The sequence below is a fragment of the Amblyraja radiata genome, chromosome 13 (genome assembly GCF_010909765.2).
Source record: "Amblyraja radiata isolate CabotCenter1 chromosome 13, sAmbRad1.1.pri, whole genome shotgun sequence".
NCBI classification, from domain to species: Eukaryota; Metazoa; Chordata; class Chondrichthyes; order Rajiformes; family Rajidae; genus Amblyraja; species Amblyraja radiata.
In genome coordinates, this window is record NC_045968.1 from 33406274 (window position 1) to 33421424 (window position 15151).

The window sequence follows — 15151 nt, forward strand, 5'->3', positions numbered from 1 at the left end:
AGACCACGCCTGTACATTGTAACAGGTGTGGCCCGTATTATTACAGCAAACATGATTATTTTTGTACTCAAATCCTCCTGCAGTAAATTTGCATTCACTGTTGGTAGTGTGGATTAGGAACGGATTGAATGGGACAATTACGTCTGTAGCCATAGAGACTGGTGGTTGTATGAGAAGGTTTGTTAAACAGGCACATTACAAGGGCCAGTGGATGTGGCAGAGTCACTGAGTGAAGACATGTGCCTTCACTCCCCTCACGCCAGAGGAAGTAGGGTCGAATAAAGGCACAAGTGATTGCAGAGTGGAACCGAGCAAAAAACAAAATGCTGGAGGAACTCAGCGGAACCCTTCCTCAGACTGATCAGTTCCCTCAGCACTTTGTTTGTTGTTCAAGGTCAGAATAAACATTGATGACAGAGGTTTGGCACAAAATACACCAATCACCTGTTCTCCACACCAACTGGAGAAGGTCACGTTTAATGATGAAGCACACTATCTGTTCAGTGCATACACGATCTGAACAAGAATCTGCAACAGTGGTATAACTACCCTGTGTGGGGCAGGACACCTGCTGCTGGGGCTTGGCGAGAACATTATCTTGACTGGTGACTGGATTGTTGTTCAGGCCATCAGGGCACGCTGTCCAAGAAAGTTGACAACCAAATATAATTTGTCCAGTGGCACCCTGGCATTGGCTTGTGTTAGTACCTGCACAGCTGGCACAATGGGAGAGGTGAATCCCTTAACAGTAAACATTTTATGAACAGGTTATGGTCAGAGATTGAGTTAAGATCGCCACATCAGTGCACCGCGAAACATTAAAGCCGGAGGATTCCTTACAGTCCATACGACAAAAGGGAAAAACCCTCAGGTTACATCAGGGTGAGCCATGTTTCAGTGAAACACAGAACACAGCAGTCCCACAGGAGTATAGCAAATTAAGTCCATTATTTAAGAGAGGAGGGATAAAGAAAACAGGAATATACCGATCTGTTAGCATAGTGCATTCAGAAAGTATTCAGACCCCTTCGCTTTTTCCACATTTTGTTACGTTACAGCCTTATTTTAAAATGGATTAAATTCTTTATTTTTATCATCAATCTACACACAATACCCCAGAATGAAGAAGTGAAAACAGGTGTTTAGAAATATTTGTAAAGTAATTAAAAAGAAATAACTGAAATATCACATTCACATAAGTATTCAGACCCTTTGCTATGACGCTCAAAATGAGCTTAGGTTCATCCTGTTTCCATTGATTATCCTTGAGATGTTTCTAGATGAGATGACAAAAAATGTTTTAATCCATTTTAGAATAAGGCTGTAACATAACAAAATGTGGGAAAAGTGAAGGGGTCTAAATACTTTCTGAATGCACTGTAGTGTCAAGGTATAGCTTTATTATTGTCACGTGTAGCAAAATGCAATGAAAAACATTGTTTTGCATGCTATCCAGTAAAATGATCCCATGCATAACTACAATCAAATGATACACGAGTATAACTGGTAGTGCAAACAGGTAAATAAAACAGTACAGAATATAGTGTTACAGCCATGGGGAAGATCAAAAAACGAGCAGGGGCCACAACTAGGTGGAATAGAAGATCAGCAATAAATCCTTAGCACATGAGAGATCCATTCAAGAATCGGATAACTATGTAGAAGAAGCTGTTCCTGAATCTGGTGGTACGTGCTTTCAAGTTTTTGCATTTTTTGCCTGGTGGGAGAGGGGAGAAGGGGAATGAGTGGTCCTTCCCAAGGACCAAGTGGTGATGCATCTTTATAGGATGCTTTCAGACACGGTGTGTCTGTAGAAACTTGCAAGAGTCGTTGGTAACATGCCAAATTTCCTTTGTCTTCTGAGGAAGAAGAGGCATTGTCGTGTTTTCTAGGTCGTAGCGTCAATGTGGTTGGACCAGGGCAGATCGTTGGTAATAGTGACATCTAGCGACTTGAAGTTCTCGATCATCCCCACTTCAGAGTGTACTCCATTTCGCTTCCTGAACAACGTTAGCTCCTTCGTTTTGCTGAGGAGAAGGTTGTTGTCCTGACGCCATGTTACTAAGCTCTCTATCTCGTTCCTATCCTCGTCTCCTCATTGTTCAAGATCTGACCCACTAGGGTGGTGCCATCTGCAAACGTGTAAAGGAGTTGGAGCAGAATTTGGCTGCACTGTCTTGTGTGTGTGTGGGAGTACAGTAAGGGGACTGAAAACACTGCCTTGCATGGAATTGTTGCTGAGAATTATACTGGGAGATGTTTTGTCGCTTATCCTCACGGATTGCGGACAGCGGGTCAGGAAGTCACATTTTGAATTGCATTGGATCAAGGCTGTCTAGGAAGGCTGAAGTTAATGTGCACGTGACCAGTCTCTCGATACACTTCATGATGGTGCATGTCAGAGCCACTGGATGGTCGTCATTTTGGCACACTACCTTGTTTTGCTTTTTTGTCTTTGGCGCTGGGATGATGGTGGTCTTCTTAGAATGGAGTAGGGAGAGGTTCAATGGTGGGAAAAATTGCTGGAATCACATAGTCATGCAGCACTGAAACCAGCCCCTTGTCCCATCACGTTGCACCTATCTGTACTCATCCCATTTACCACATTGAACAGCCTTTTATACCTTGCATCTATAATGAAGGATGCAATAACAGAACCCCTTGGATTTAGGAGAAGCAAAATACATTTGATGAATCTCGGGGAGTTACTTGAGGTCCTCACCTACAGAATGATTGAGGAGCCAGTGATGTGTATTTGGTTTGTCAGTAGGCGGGTGATGAGGTCTGAGGAGGTTGGTCAACACGGTGGGAGCAAGTGGACGTGGTGGAAAACTGCCTGTTGGACAGAGAGTGAGGGGTGGGTGTGCATGGATCCTCTTGTGTTGGCAAGCAGTGACCGAGGAGGGGGTACACGGGGACCAATGCTCCGCCCCACGCCTCACACTATCTGTATGTCTGGCTGAGGCATCCAAGTGACAGAGTTCCAAGTTGATGATGGCACGAAACTGGGTGGAGGAGTGAAGGGTTTGGGAATCCAGAGTGAGTGCGTGAGTGTGGGTGAGAGAACAAAATGTGCAAAGTGTGAGTTCTGCTGTAGTACAAAACAGAAAAACAGCTTATTTGTTAGATGGTGAGAGATGAAAGAGACATTTTAATCCTGTTTAAGGATTATTAAATTGGGATTATGGAGATGAGGCTTTACCCCATGTCTAATGGACGGATGCGGTCATGGAAGTGTGTGATAAGAGAATGTAGAGGGAGCTTAACTCTGCACTAATCTCTGTACATACCATGTCTGAAGAAGGGTCCCGACCTGAAATGTGGATTGTCCATCTCACCACAGATGCTGACTGACCCGCTGAGTTTCTCCAGCACTATGTGTGTTACTCATGCCCTGAGTCGGGTTGATGCTGAAATTGCAATGGAAAGTGTTTTCTTGCTGATCTTGATGAGAACAAAGTACATGTTAGTGTTATTTTAGAGCAAACGGATTGAAGCAGCCATTTGATTTGCAGCTGTTGGCCGTACTGTGCCTATAGATGTGGTACTGAGATACATGGTGGGCTCAATCAGAGGGCCAGTACATCCCTGACCCACCACACTGCTTCATCTCAGTGCAGAACTGCTCTGTACTTGTGCTGTTTAAAAAGCATGACATCAAAACACTGTCAAATCAGCTCAAAACAACAATAAATTTCACAATTTCCTACGTCTCAGAATCCTCCTTATTTGGTTTAATAACCTCCATACTTCCCATAAGGAATTTCTCCATGTGTCTCTAATCTGCTCCCTATTTGAGCCTGAGTCAGGGTTCTAGTAACTGTGCTGGGAACAGTCCAAAAAATAATGTTTATGCTGCAAACCTTGCAGTGTTTCTGTTTTAATCAAATATATTATTCATTAAACCTAATCTTGCACTCAGCACAGTACACTCGACGGCTGGCTCCCAGAGACACTGGCTCACTTCTGAGTTGAAAGCTTTGGTTTAAAGTTCTGTCATAGAAACATAGGAAATAGATGCAGGAGTAGGCCGTTCGTCCAACTCAGTATCCCATCCCTGCCTTCTCTCCATACCCCCTGATCCCTTTAGCCACAAGGGCCACATCTAACTCCCTCTTAAATATAGCCAATGAACTGGCCTCAACTACCTTCTGTGGCAGAGAATTCCACAGATTCACCACTCTCTGTGTAAAAAATGATTTTCTCATCTCGGTCCTAAAAGACTTCCCTTTTATCCTTAAACTGTGACCCCTTGTTCTGGACTTCCCCAACATCGGGAATAATCTTCCTGCATCTAGCCTGTCCAACCCATTAAGAATTTTGTAAGTTTCTATAAGTTCCCCCTCAATCTTCTGTCATTGAGCCCTTGCTCGAAACCAGATGCTCCGTTTAGGAGAGGGGCTGACACAGAGAGACAGAGTGGAGGAGGCCTCTGTACTTCAAAGGACTGTAATATACAGTAGGCAGGGCAGAGGGGGGTCTCTGTACTGTCAGGGGACTGTACTGCAGGTAGGGCTGAGAAGCCTTCTGCACTACAGAGGACTGTCCTGTACTGTTTCTGCACTGTCACAGGGGCTATAGCGGACTGGTCCATGTCTTAGTGATTCTGTATGATGAGCACCTCACAGTCAGAGGGGCAGTGCTGAAGGATGTTGCACTGTCAGCATTGAGGGGTAGTACAACTGCAGGAGTAGTACTTGGGGTGTTGGCGGGGTAGTGGTGAGGAACGGCAGTGATGTAGGGGAACAGTACAGAACAAACTATGCTGTGGGCAGTAGGTGGTAGGTCAGTAAATCAGTAGTGAACAGACTGATGCCATCCTCAGTAGGCAGTGCCACCAGGGTACCATGCTGCCAGCACTGTGGGTACACAGGACAGAGTGGGACAAGTGGCTGGGTGCTGACTGGTTATAATGGCAGCAGGAAGGCAGGTCTGCACTATCAGAGGGGCAGCGGTGAGGGAGCTCTGCTCTGCTGCCCCTCGTGTCCACCATGCTGCCAATGATCGCTGCTGAACTGCCCCAGGCCTCAGGGTGCAGAGGTGAGCAGGGACACAGGAGGGGCAGTAGTGAGGGAGCTCTGCACTACAGAGGGGCAGTAGTGAGGGATCTCTACACTGAGCTACCCCTCGTGTCCGCCATGCTGCCCCCGGTATTGCCGCTGCTCTGCCCGGCCTCAGGGGGACACGGAGGGAAGGACCCATCTTGCAGCATCGAGGCAGGTGGAGTGCAGCTGTAATGCCTGGAGTCACAAAGTAATAATTAACAGCAATTAACTCGAGGCAAGCCTCGACACCTGGCTGCCTAGCATCTGACGACCTTTCACTGCACACACACCCCTTTTCAAGGAGAGCTAATTTTAAATAGATCTAGCCTACTCTGCACATCGGGTACAGTATGTGTGCTGGAGGCTGATTGTATGGGAGGTCAGTCCCAACCTCCTCATGCCTCAACTCATCATCACCCACAGCGTCATCAATCTCGCCAGTTCTTCACCATAAAGTGGTGCCAACAGGAGGAACGTATAAACATTGGGATCACACTGCATCCTCAGGAATGCTCCTCAGGCTCTGTACTGAGGGGCAGTAGCGAGGGAACTGTGCACTGTCAGGGGCAGTAGTGAGGGAGCTCTCCCGTCTAACCAGTGTTTTGTTAAATCACATAACACCCAATTCTTCCATTGTGCGTCCTGATCTATGAAGACAAGACTGTTGTGTGTCTTCTTCCCCATTCTGTGTCATTGTGCTGCCACTGTCAGGGAACTATGGACAAACTCTCTATGTCCCTCTGTTTATCAACATTACTGAGCACCCTACGACTTGCTCTATGTTCAACTGCGTTTTGACTGCCAAAAAGGCACGATCTCACACCTGTTGAGATTAAATTCCGTCTGTCAGCTCACCGGCCAACTTTCAATCTCAACTATATCCTGCTGTATTCCTCGCTATCCACACCACCCGAAACTTTTGTGTCATTTGCAAACTTACCCTCATCGGTCTGAAGATGTCGCCTGACCCAAAACGTCATCTGTCCATTCCCTCCACAGATGCTGCCTGACCTGCTAGGTTTCTCCAGCGTTTTGTGGTTTACTCAAGCTTCTAGTATCTGCAGTTCGTGTGTCTCCATTTTACTGCTCCATCTTGAACATTCCCCGAAGTATGATACATAGCACCGGAGTAACTCAACGGGTCAGGCAGCACCTCTGGATTGCACAGAGAGGTGATGTTTCAGATCGTGAACCTTCTTCAGACTTGTATCTCATGCAAACCCTCCTCAAAGTATGACCACTTTGAAGAAGTTCTCCTCCTCTCTCCGACGGGTTCTGTGAGAGCCTCACAATCCCCCCCCCCCCCCCCCCCCCCCCCCCCCCTCCTGGCTGTAAGAGTTTGAAGATGCACAGGCTGAGGGGATAGGCACAGGCCACTGACCCCACCAGCCGCTCCACTTTGTGATCACATTGTGGCTGACCAGACCAACGGCGACACCACTCTGTACCTGCATTGATCCTACAATCTCTTGTTCATCAAGAAAATATTCACTTCTGCCCCATTTAAAGACTCGGGTCCCACTGCTCTTTGAGGAAGAGATTCCAAAACCTCATAACCCACCACGAGAACATTTGCCCTCCTCTGTTTTAATTCCTCGTCCTTGACTGTCTGACAAGGTAACATCCTCCCTGCACCCACATTGGCCTGACCCCCCCCCCCCCCCGCCAGGGCCCCTCTCACCGCTGAACTCCAGCGGGTACACTCAAGCCTGTCCAACCACCTCATAAGATAATCTCCAGTCTGACTGTGTTTAGTTAACTTCTGAACTGCTTCCAACTCATTTACATCCGTAAATCAGGAGATCAGTGTTGAACACAGTACTCCAAATGCTGCATGTGCAGCATTACCTCCCTATTTTGAATTCCGTTCCCTAGCAATAAGCAAAAACATTCTGGTCGCTTTCCTAATTACCGGTTTTAGTAGCTCATTCATGCTAGACACCCAGATCCCTCTGCATCTCAGGGTTCTACAATCTCTCACTATTTACACGGTATGCTTTTCAAAAATGTTGTTTCCCAACTGAGCAGTTTCGCCTATTGCCACATTATGCACATTTAACAGATCTTTACCCACTTTGTTTATCGTTCGAAGCCTCCTTTTCTCTTCGTCACAACTTACTTTCCTACCTATCTTTGTGCCGCCTGGAAAGTTAGCAAGCACAGCTTTGGTTCCTATATAAGCTGTATGAAGTTGAGCCCAGCACCAATCTGCGTGGAACACTATGCTACCTCTTGCCAACGAGGGGTACTCCCTTAGGGTCTATTTCCAGCCAGTCTTCTATCCATTCTGGCATGTTACCTCCTACACCAGTGTGAGATTGATATAGGGCCATGGGTAGTGGGCTTGTTTCAGAATGCAGTGCTGTGAAGGATACGTTTGAGTTTCAGAGAGAATTGCGGAGAACAAATAAGACAGGGATTAGTTTGAGATTGTTAGAATATTGTGATGAGAGGGCAAGGCAGTAGGATATCTTGTGGCTGATAGAACATAGAACAATGCAGCACAGGAATTGGTCCTACAGCCCACAATGTCCTAGTCGAACATAGAGAAACATAGAAACATAGAAATTAGGTGCAGGAGTAGGCCATTCGGCCCTTCGAGCCTGCACCGCCATTCAATATGATCATGGCTGATCATCCAACTCAGTATCCCGTACCTGCCTTCTCTCCATACCCTCTGATCCCCTGAGCCACAAGGGCCACATCTAACTCCCTCTTAAATATAGCCAATGAACTGGCCTCAACTATCCTCTGTGGCAGAGAGTTCCAGAGATTCACCACTCTCTGTGTGAAAAAAGTTTTTCTCATCTCGGTTTTAAAGGATTTCCCCCTTATCCTTAAGCTGTGACACCTTGTCCTGGACTTCCCCAACATCGGGAACAACCTTCCTGCATCTAGCCTGTCCAACCCCCGTAAGAATTTTGTAAGTTTCTATAAGATCCCCTCTCAATCTCCTAAATTCTAGAGAGTATAAACCAAGTCTATCCAGTCATTCTTCATAAGACAGTCCTGACATCCCAGGAATCAGTCTGGTGAACCTTCTCTGCACTCCCTCTATGGCAATAATGTCCTTCCTCAGATTTGGAGACCAAAACTGTACGCAATACTCCAGGTGTGGTCTCACCAAGATCCTGTACAACTGCAGTAGAACCTCCCTGCTCCTATACTCAAATCCTTTTGCTATGAAAGCTAACATACCATTCGCTTTCTTCATTGCCTGCTGCACCTGCATGCCTACTTTCAATGACTGGTGTACCATGACACCCAGGTCTCGTTGCATCTCCCCTTTTCCTAATCGGCCACCATTTAGATAATAGTCTGCTTTCCTGTTTTTGCCACCAAATTGGATAACCTCACATTTATCCACATTATACTGCATCTGCCAAACATTTGCCCACTCACCCAGCCTATCCAAGCCACCTTGCAGTCTCCTAGCATCCTCCTCACAGCTAACACTGCTCCCCAGCTTAGTGTCATCCGCAAACTTGGAGATATTGCCTTCAATTCCCTCATCCAGATCATTAATATATATTGTCAATAGCTGTGGTCCCAGCACTGAGCCTTGTGGTACCCCACTAGTCACTGCCTGCCATTGTGAAAAGGACCTGTTTACTCCTACTCTTTGCTTCCTGTTTGCCAGCCAGTTCTCTATCCACATCAATACTGAACCCCAATGCCGTGTGCTTTAAAACACATTGCCAAGTTAAACTAATCTCCCTGTCTGCATGTGACCAATATCCCTCCATTCCCTACATATCCATGTGCTAAAAGCCTCTTAAACACCACTATCGTATCTGCCTCCACTACCACCCCTGAGAGTGCGTTCCTCACATGCCTCCTTTAAACATTTCCCCTCTCACTTTAAGGTTATTCTCTCTAATACTTGCCATTTCTACTCTGTGAAAAGGATTCTGATGTCTATCCTATCTATGTCCCGTTGCCATGTCTATCCTATCTATACCTCACAACATTTTATATACTTCTACCAGGTCTTCCTTCGACCTCCAGAAAAAACAATCTTGTCTGTCCAAAGTTTGTTCAACCTCTCTTTACAATTAATACCCTCTAATCCAGGCAACATTCTGATAAACCTCCTCTGCACCCTTTCCAAAGGCTGCACATCCTTCCTACAATGGGATGACCCAGACTGCACGTAATACTCCAATGCTTCATCATTGTTTCCTGACTCTTGTACTCAATGGCCCGACCGATGAAGGCAAACACACCATACACTTGCATTACCATTATCTATGTGTGGTAGATAGAGTCATGGGGAAAGCACAGGGAATGGTTTATAATGGGCATAGGGCTATGGAGAGATGATGGGGCAGTGGGGTTGTTTATTTGCTCTGGCGAGATTCTGGTCAGAGTGCCAGGTTTAAACGTGTTGCTGGGAGCTTGTGATCTGTGAGTAATGTTGGCCCCACCCTTCCCTCAGTCTGAGTGTTAATGAGTGTTTTCGGGCTGTTTGGAGATAAAACCCTGTCACTCTTGTTGACACGTTTCTGTGTGCCGGTAACTCCTCGTTCATGGATGAACCCTTTAACCCAATGATCTCATATAATCTCTGGCACGAGATTGGAAATGCTGCCAGATGTTTTATGGAAATTCCTCTGCACACTACGAGCATTTTACATGAATTGGAACTCACTGTGAACTACAGTGGTTGCTTTACTGGATAGAGAGATATCCTACAGAGATTTGCATTCAAACTTGCCAAATGTTGTGTTTTTTATAAAGCGATCTTTGCATCATGCTGCCTTTTTTCCTGCTACTCCATGGTCACCAGTTCTCTAACTTCTGGAGCTACTGGTTAGGGACGGAGCTGTCTGTATTTAATTCCACAGATACCTTGGCTGGGTTGTCTGGTATCAAGCTCCTGCTTGTTACCCTTTAGTATTTGCATGTCAGTTCAGAATAGGAGCATGGAAGGGAGTGAGCTTCATTTTGCCAGCGTTTATGAAATCCTGCAATTGTCCAAGTTTGATACTCACATTCCTCCACCCCCTCTGTCTCCCAGCGAGTCTAATTCCGTCGATAGCGTTACTTAGTCCTGGCTTTCCACAGTGCTTCTCGGGAATTCGGCCCAAAGACGTTGATGTACTTTTAAAGCAGAGTCACGGAGGTAAAGCAGAGAAACGTGACGTCTAATCTGTGCACAGCAAGCCCCCATAGCAGACAGTTTCATAATAACCAGAATAACCACCTCAGTGGAGACTAATTGAGAGAAAATTATTTCCTAGATACCGACAACAACGTCCCTCAGAGAAACACAGCTCAACACTGCCTCCCAGCGAGAGTTGCACCATTTTGGCAGATCCCCTGTTACTGAAGCATTCCCTAATTGCTGCTAATCCAACAGTCCGGCACACCCTCAGTGCTGCCCATTCAAAAATACACTGTTCTGTCACTCTACCTTTCTGATTGAAAGAAGCCCCCCCCAACCATCATGCCCCTCACACAGTGCAGCGCTCCTTCACTGCCCCACCCACAGTGTGGTGCTCCCTCACAGGTGATGGCAGGGCAAGGACGGGTAGTGCTGTGAAGTTCTCTGCTTTGTCTAGGAGTTCTTGTTGGACACCAGCAGATCAGTCAGTAGGGAGAGCTGCAATGCTGAGGGCAGGACTGAGGGACTGCAACACTCTCACTTCCTGTCTGTTCAGACAATGGTTCCCATCGTTCTCCTTTGATAGCTTGATTAAGAAACACAGCATCGAAACAGGCCCTTCGGCCCACTGAGACCGCACCAACCATCAATCACCCATTTGCACTAGGTCCATGTTATCCCACTTCCTCATTCACTCCCTCCACACTAGGGCCCATTTACAGAGGCCAATTAACCTACAAACCTACACGTCTTTAGGATCTGGGAGGTAACTGGAGCACCCGGTGGAAACCCATGCAGTCACAGGGAGAACGTGCAAACTCCACACAGACACTGCATCCGAGGTAAGGATCGAACTCGGGTCTCCGGCGCTGTGTGGCAGCAGCTCTACCCGCTGCACCACTGTGCCCCATCCCCCAGGGCAGATGTTGTTTGAGGAAGCATTCTGCCCAGTATCCTGGGCAATGTGTCCCTGCACTAAGTCACTGAAGCAGATGATCTGCTCATTCACCCAAAGCAGTGAGGGAGCTTGCTGTGTCCACACCCAGTGCCGTGTCTCTGCATCAAATCAGGCAATACATTTGTAAGTGGTTGTTAGTTGTGTTTTATTCTGAACACATGAATGAGACAGTTTGTTAAGCAGCTTGATTAGCACATTATCTAAGCCTAAGGGGAGATAGTACATCAAACATAGAACAGTGCATATAGAAACAGACCCTTTAGCCCACTATGTCTGTGCTGGCTCTAACATCTGCCTGCACGTGGTCCCTATCCCTCACCTCCTGGTGTGCTGTAGCGGGTCCAGTACTGATCCAGCTCTGATCCCAGGCTAAGCCCCGGCCTCTGTGCTGGGGCTGGGGGTGCTGCACATGTGGGTCCCTTGAGGGCTTGCATTGGACGGCACTGCCTGTAGCTTGCCTAGACCCAGCAGCAGCCTCAGTGCCGGGGGCAGCGTGCTGACAATGTGGAGACAGGTATGGCAGTGTGCAGACACGTCTGGCAGAGGGAGACGGGAGTTTGGCAGTGTGGAGACGGGAGGGTCTGGCAGTGTGGAGACGGGGTCTGATAGTGTGGAGACGGGGACGGGGGTCTGGCAGTCTAGATCCGGGGACGGGGGTCTGGCAGAATGGAGATGGGGAATCTGGAATGTGGAAACGGATGTCTGGCAGTGTGGAGACGGTTTATCAGTGTGGAGATGGTCTGGCAGTGTGGAGACGGAGGTTCGCAGTGGAGACGGGGGGGGGTCTGGCAATGTGGAGACGGGCGGGGGAGGGGATCTGGCAGTGTGGAGACGAGGGTCTGGAATGTGGAGACGGGGGGTCTGGAGTGTGGAGGGGGGGTTTGGCAGAGAGAGACGGGGTTCTGGCAGTGTTAGGACGGGAGGTTTGGCAGTATGGAGATGGTCGTTGACTGGCATCGGTATGGGTCAGAGGGCTGGGCTGTGGACGGGCACTGATGGGCGGGTCGGGCTCCCATGGGTAGCAATCCCCCGTCAGACACTGTCTAACGATGTGTGGCATGGAATGGCCGGCAGGTCACCATGTTTAATGGATGCGATGTCTAACATAATCCAATGCTTCAGTCAAGCCAAGCCATGGAAGAGTACATCCCGTTCTGGCCTCTGTACTTTCAGAGGACATTGATGGGTTAGCAGGAAATAACCGTTGATCTTTCCAGGGCACAGACACTAACATTGTTTGAATAACTCGGAGAGAACTTGCTGTTCTTCTAGTGGGGAAATTGGTTTCAAGACATCTAACATAACAAAGGGCATGGATCCAGGGGAGATGTCAGAATTAATTGGGTAGAGAATGAATCAGAGGGCCTTCAGTCTTCAAGCAGTGAAGCACAGTAACTTGGTGTTGGACTCTGCCTGAACATTTCTATCTCGGAGAATAAATGTGTCGGGGAATATTTTGGAATAGATTCAAGAGAGGGAACAGCAGAAGGTACAGGCAAACATCAATAAGAGACACGCATACACACACGCACATAAATGATCCAGCAAGGAGACGACGAAGAATGAATGAGTAATCTTGTGCTAGGCCCATGGGGAGCGGTGGGCACAACTTGGTGGATTCCTGGGGAAGATGTAGAGTGCCGCACGTGATACAGAGACTGAGGTCCCGAGTCCAAACTCCGGTGGTGTGAGAAGCGGGTTGGGTCATCTGAGAACCAGCCCATGTGGATGGGAACGTTTACATGGTTCACTTGGTCATTCCCGTGGACACAATGAACTGCAGATGCTGGTTTACAAACAAAAAAGACACAAAGTGCTGGAGTCACTCAGCGTGTCAGGCAGGTGTGGAGAACCCTCCTGGACTTTGAACTCCAGCACTTTGTCTTTAATTGGTCATTCCTATCTGGGATAAAAAATAAAACAGGAAATGGTGACTGAAAGGAGAATATGTGAACAGTGCTGGATCCAAGGAGCAGATGTATGAACTGCAGCCAATCTACAGATTAGGAACAGTTTGGTGAAGGAGGTCCAATGGATTAATTAGCAGGAGGCAAGTATGAAAGTGGGAGCAGGGAGCATGGACATTGTCCACAAAAGCTTCTCTGGATAAGTGAAGATCAAAAGATTAGTGAAGGATGATGTAGGTCCTTGCAGTGAAAAGCGGGGGACTTTGTAAGGAGGACCCAAGGAATGGCCGAGCGAGCACAAGCTTGCATCCGCCTTCACAGTGAGATGGCCTGAGCAAGAGAGGGAAGGTGAGAGACGGCAGAGAGACCAGTACGAACTACCGGGTGGTTAGTGAGTGACGAGTGTACAGCGAGAGGCTGGTAGAGGAGGGACAGCCTCACAGCACTGACACAAGCCCTGCGACCCAACTCTTCCATGCCGACCAAGATGATCATCATTTGCCCAGATTTGTCCCATATCCCTCTAAATCTTTCCTATCCATATAATTTTTCTTGAGTCTATTAAATGTTGTTATAGTACCTGCCTCAACTACCTCGTTCCATACACCCACCACCCTCTTTGTGAAAAAGCAACCCCTCCGGTTCCTATTAAATCTTTCCCCTCTCACCTTAAACCTATGTACCCTGGTTCTTGATTCCCCTACTGAGCAAATGATTCTGTACATTCACCCTATCTATTCCCCTCATGATTTATACACCTCTGTAAGATCACCCCTCTACCTCCTGGCTCCTATCCTCCCTGACCTCTCCCTGTAGCTCAGGCCCACGGGTCCTGGCAGTATATTTGTGAATGTTATCTGCACCCTTTCCAGCCTAGCGGCATCTTTCCAATAGCTGGTGTCCCCTGAGGCACTCCACTAGCCGTGTATGTGAATAGCTGGGGCCAGAGCTCTGATCTCTGCTTCCCTCTGATCTACCTCTACTGCGCAGAGACACAGCTGGTTCTTCCTTCTCCATGCTTGTACTGTGCCGAGACTTTGGACACTCTTCCGCAAAAAACAGTGGGAATATTTTGAAGGTAGATACTTTTTGATAAACCACGGGGTGAGATGTTATTGCGGGAGATCAAGAATGTGGAGTTTTGATTACAGTCAAACCAGATGCGATCTTGTTAAACGATAGCGCACACACACGGGGTGAACTCGTGATCCATACGTTCCCAAGGCACAGGCCGTGTCTATCCCAGAGAGACTACACAGTGGAGCCCAGAGTGTGTGCTTACTTGGGGTCAGGATACAGGAACGCACAGTGAGGGCATGGAAACCGCCTGTAACTTCTGCGGCGAGGAAGAGACTGTTCCACGTGTACATGGAGTGTGAGAGGTTGCAGCCTCTGTACGAATATCTGCAGGGGCTGCTCCTCAAGTTTTCATTGCATTTTAGTCCCACGATTCAGGTATTTGGGCACAAGGCAGGGAGGGGGAGGGTCGATCGGGAGGGTGGGATCTCCCTGTCGGTCTGCTCCTGGGCCTGGCCAAGACGGTCATTCGGTGGTCCAGGCAGCAGGTAGTCGATGGTCACACCAGAGTTGACTGCCTGCCCCTCTTCCGGGCCTATGTCCATGCTCGCGTGTCCTTGGAGGGGGAACACGCATTGTCCACTGGGACTCTAGAAACCTTCCGTGAACACTGTCGCCGCGGGGGGGTCGGGTGCATTGTAGATAAAGATGCCGTTATTGTATTATAATGATTGCCTGATGCAATGTGAGTATTGAACGTTTTTGTACCTTCTGGTACACTGTAATATGCAATTATTGAATAAAGTCCTTGGAAGGAAAAAAAAAGTGAGGGCATGGAGCGGGACAGAACAGCAGCTGCAAAGTGCTGGAATAACTCAGCGGGTCAGGCAGCATCTCGGAAGAACATGGATACACAATGTTTTGAGTTGGGACCCTTTGTCATTCTGAAAGGGTCGAAATGTCACTATCCATGTTCTCCAGAGATGCTGCCTGACCCACTGAGTAACTCCAGACACTTTCGTTTAAGAAGGAACTGCAGATGCTGGACAATTGAAGGTAAACAAAAATGCTGGAGAAACTCAGCGGGTGAGGCAGCATCTATGAGCGAAGGAAATAA

The 15151-nt window shown here is 47.8% G+C and overlaps 1 protein-coding gene across 4 annotated transcripts in view; it reads left to right on the plus strand.

Annotated features, from left to right (window-relative positions):
• The window catches only part of LOC116979824 (lipoma-preferred partner homolog), a 159894-nt gene that overhangs the window by 97784 nt on the left and 46959 nt on the right, over positions 1-15151 (plus strand). The window lies entirely within an intron of this gene.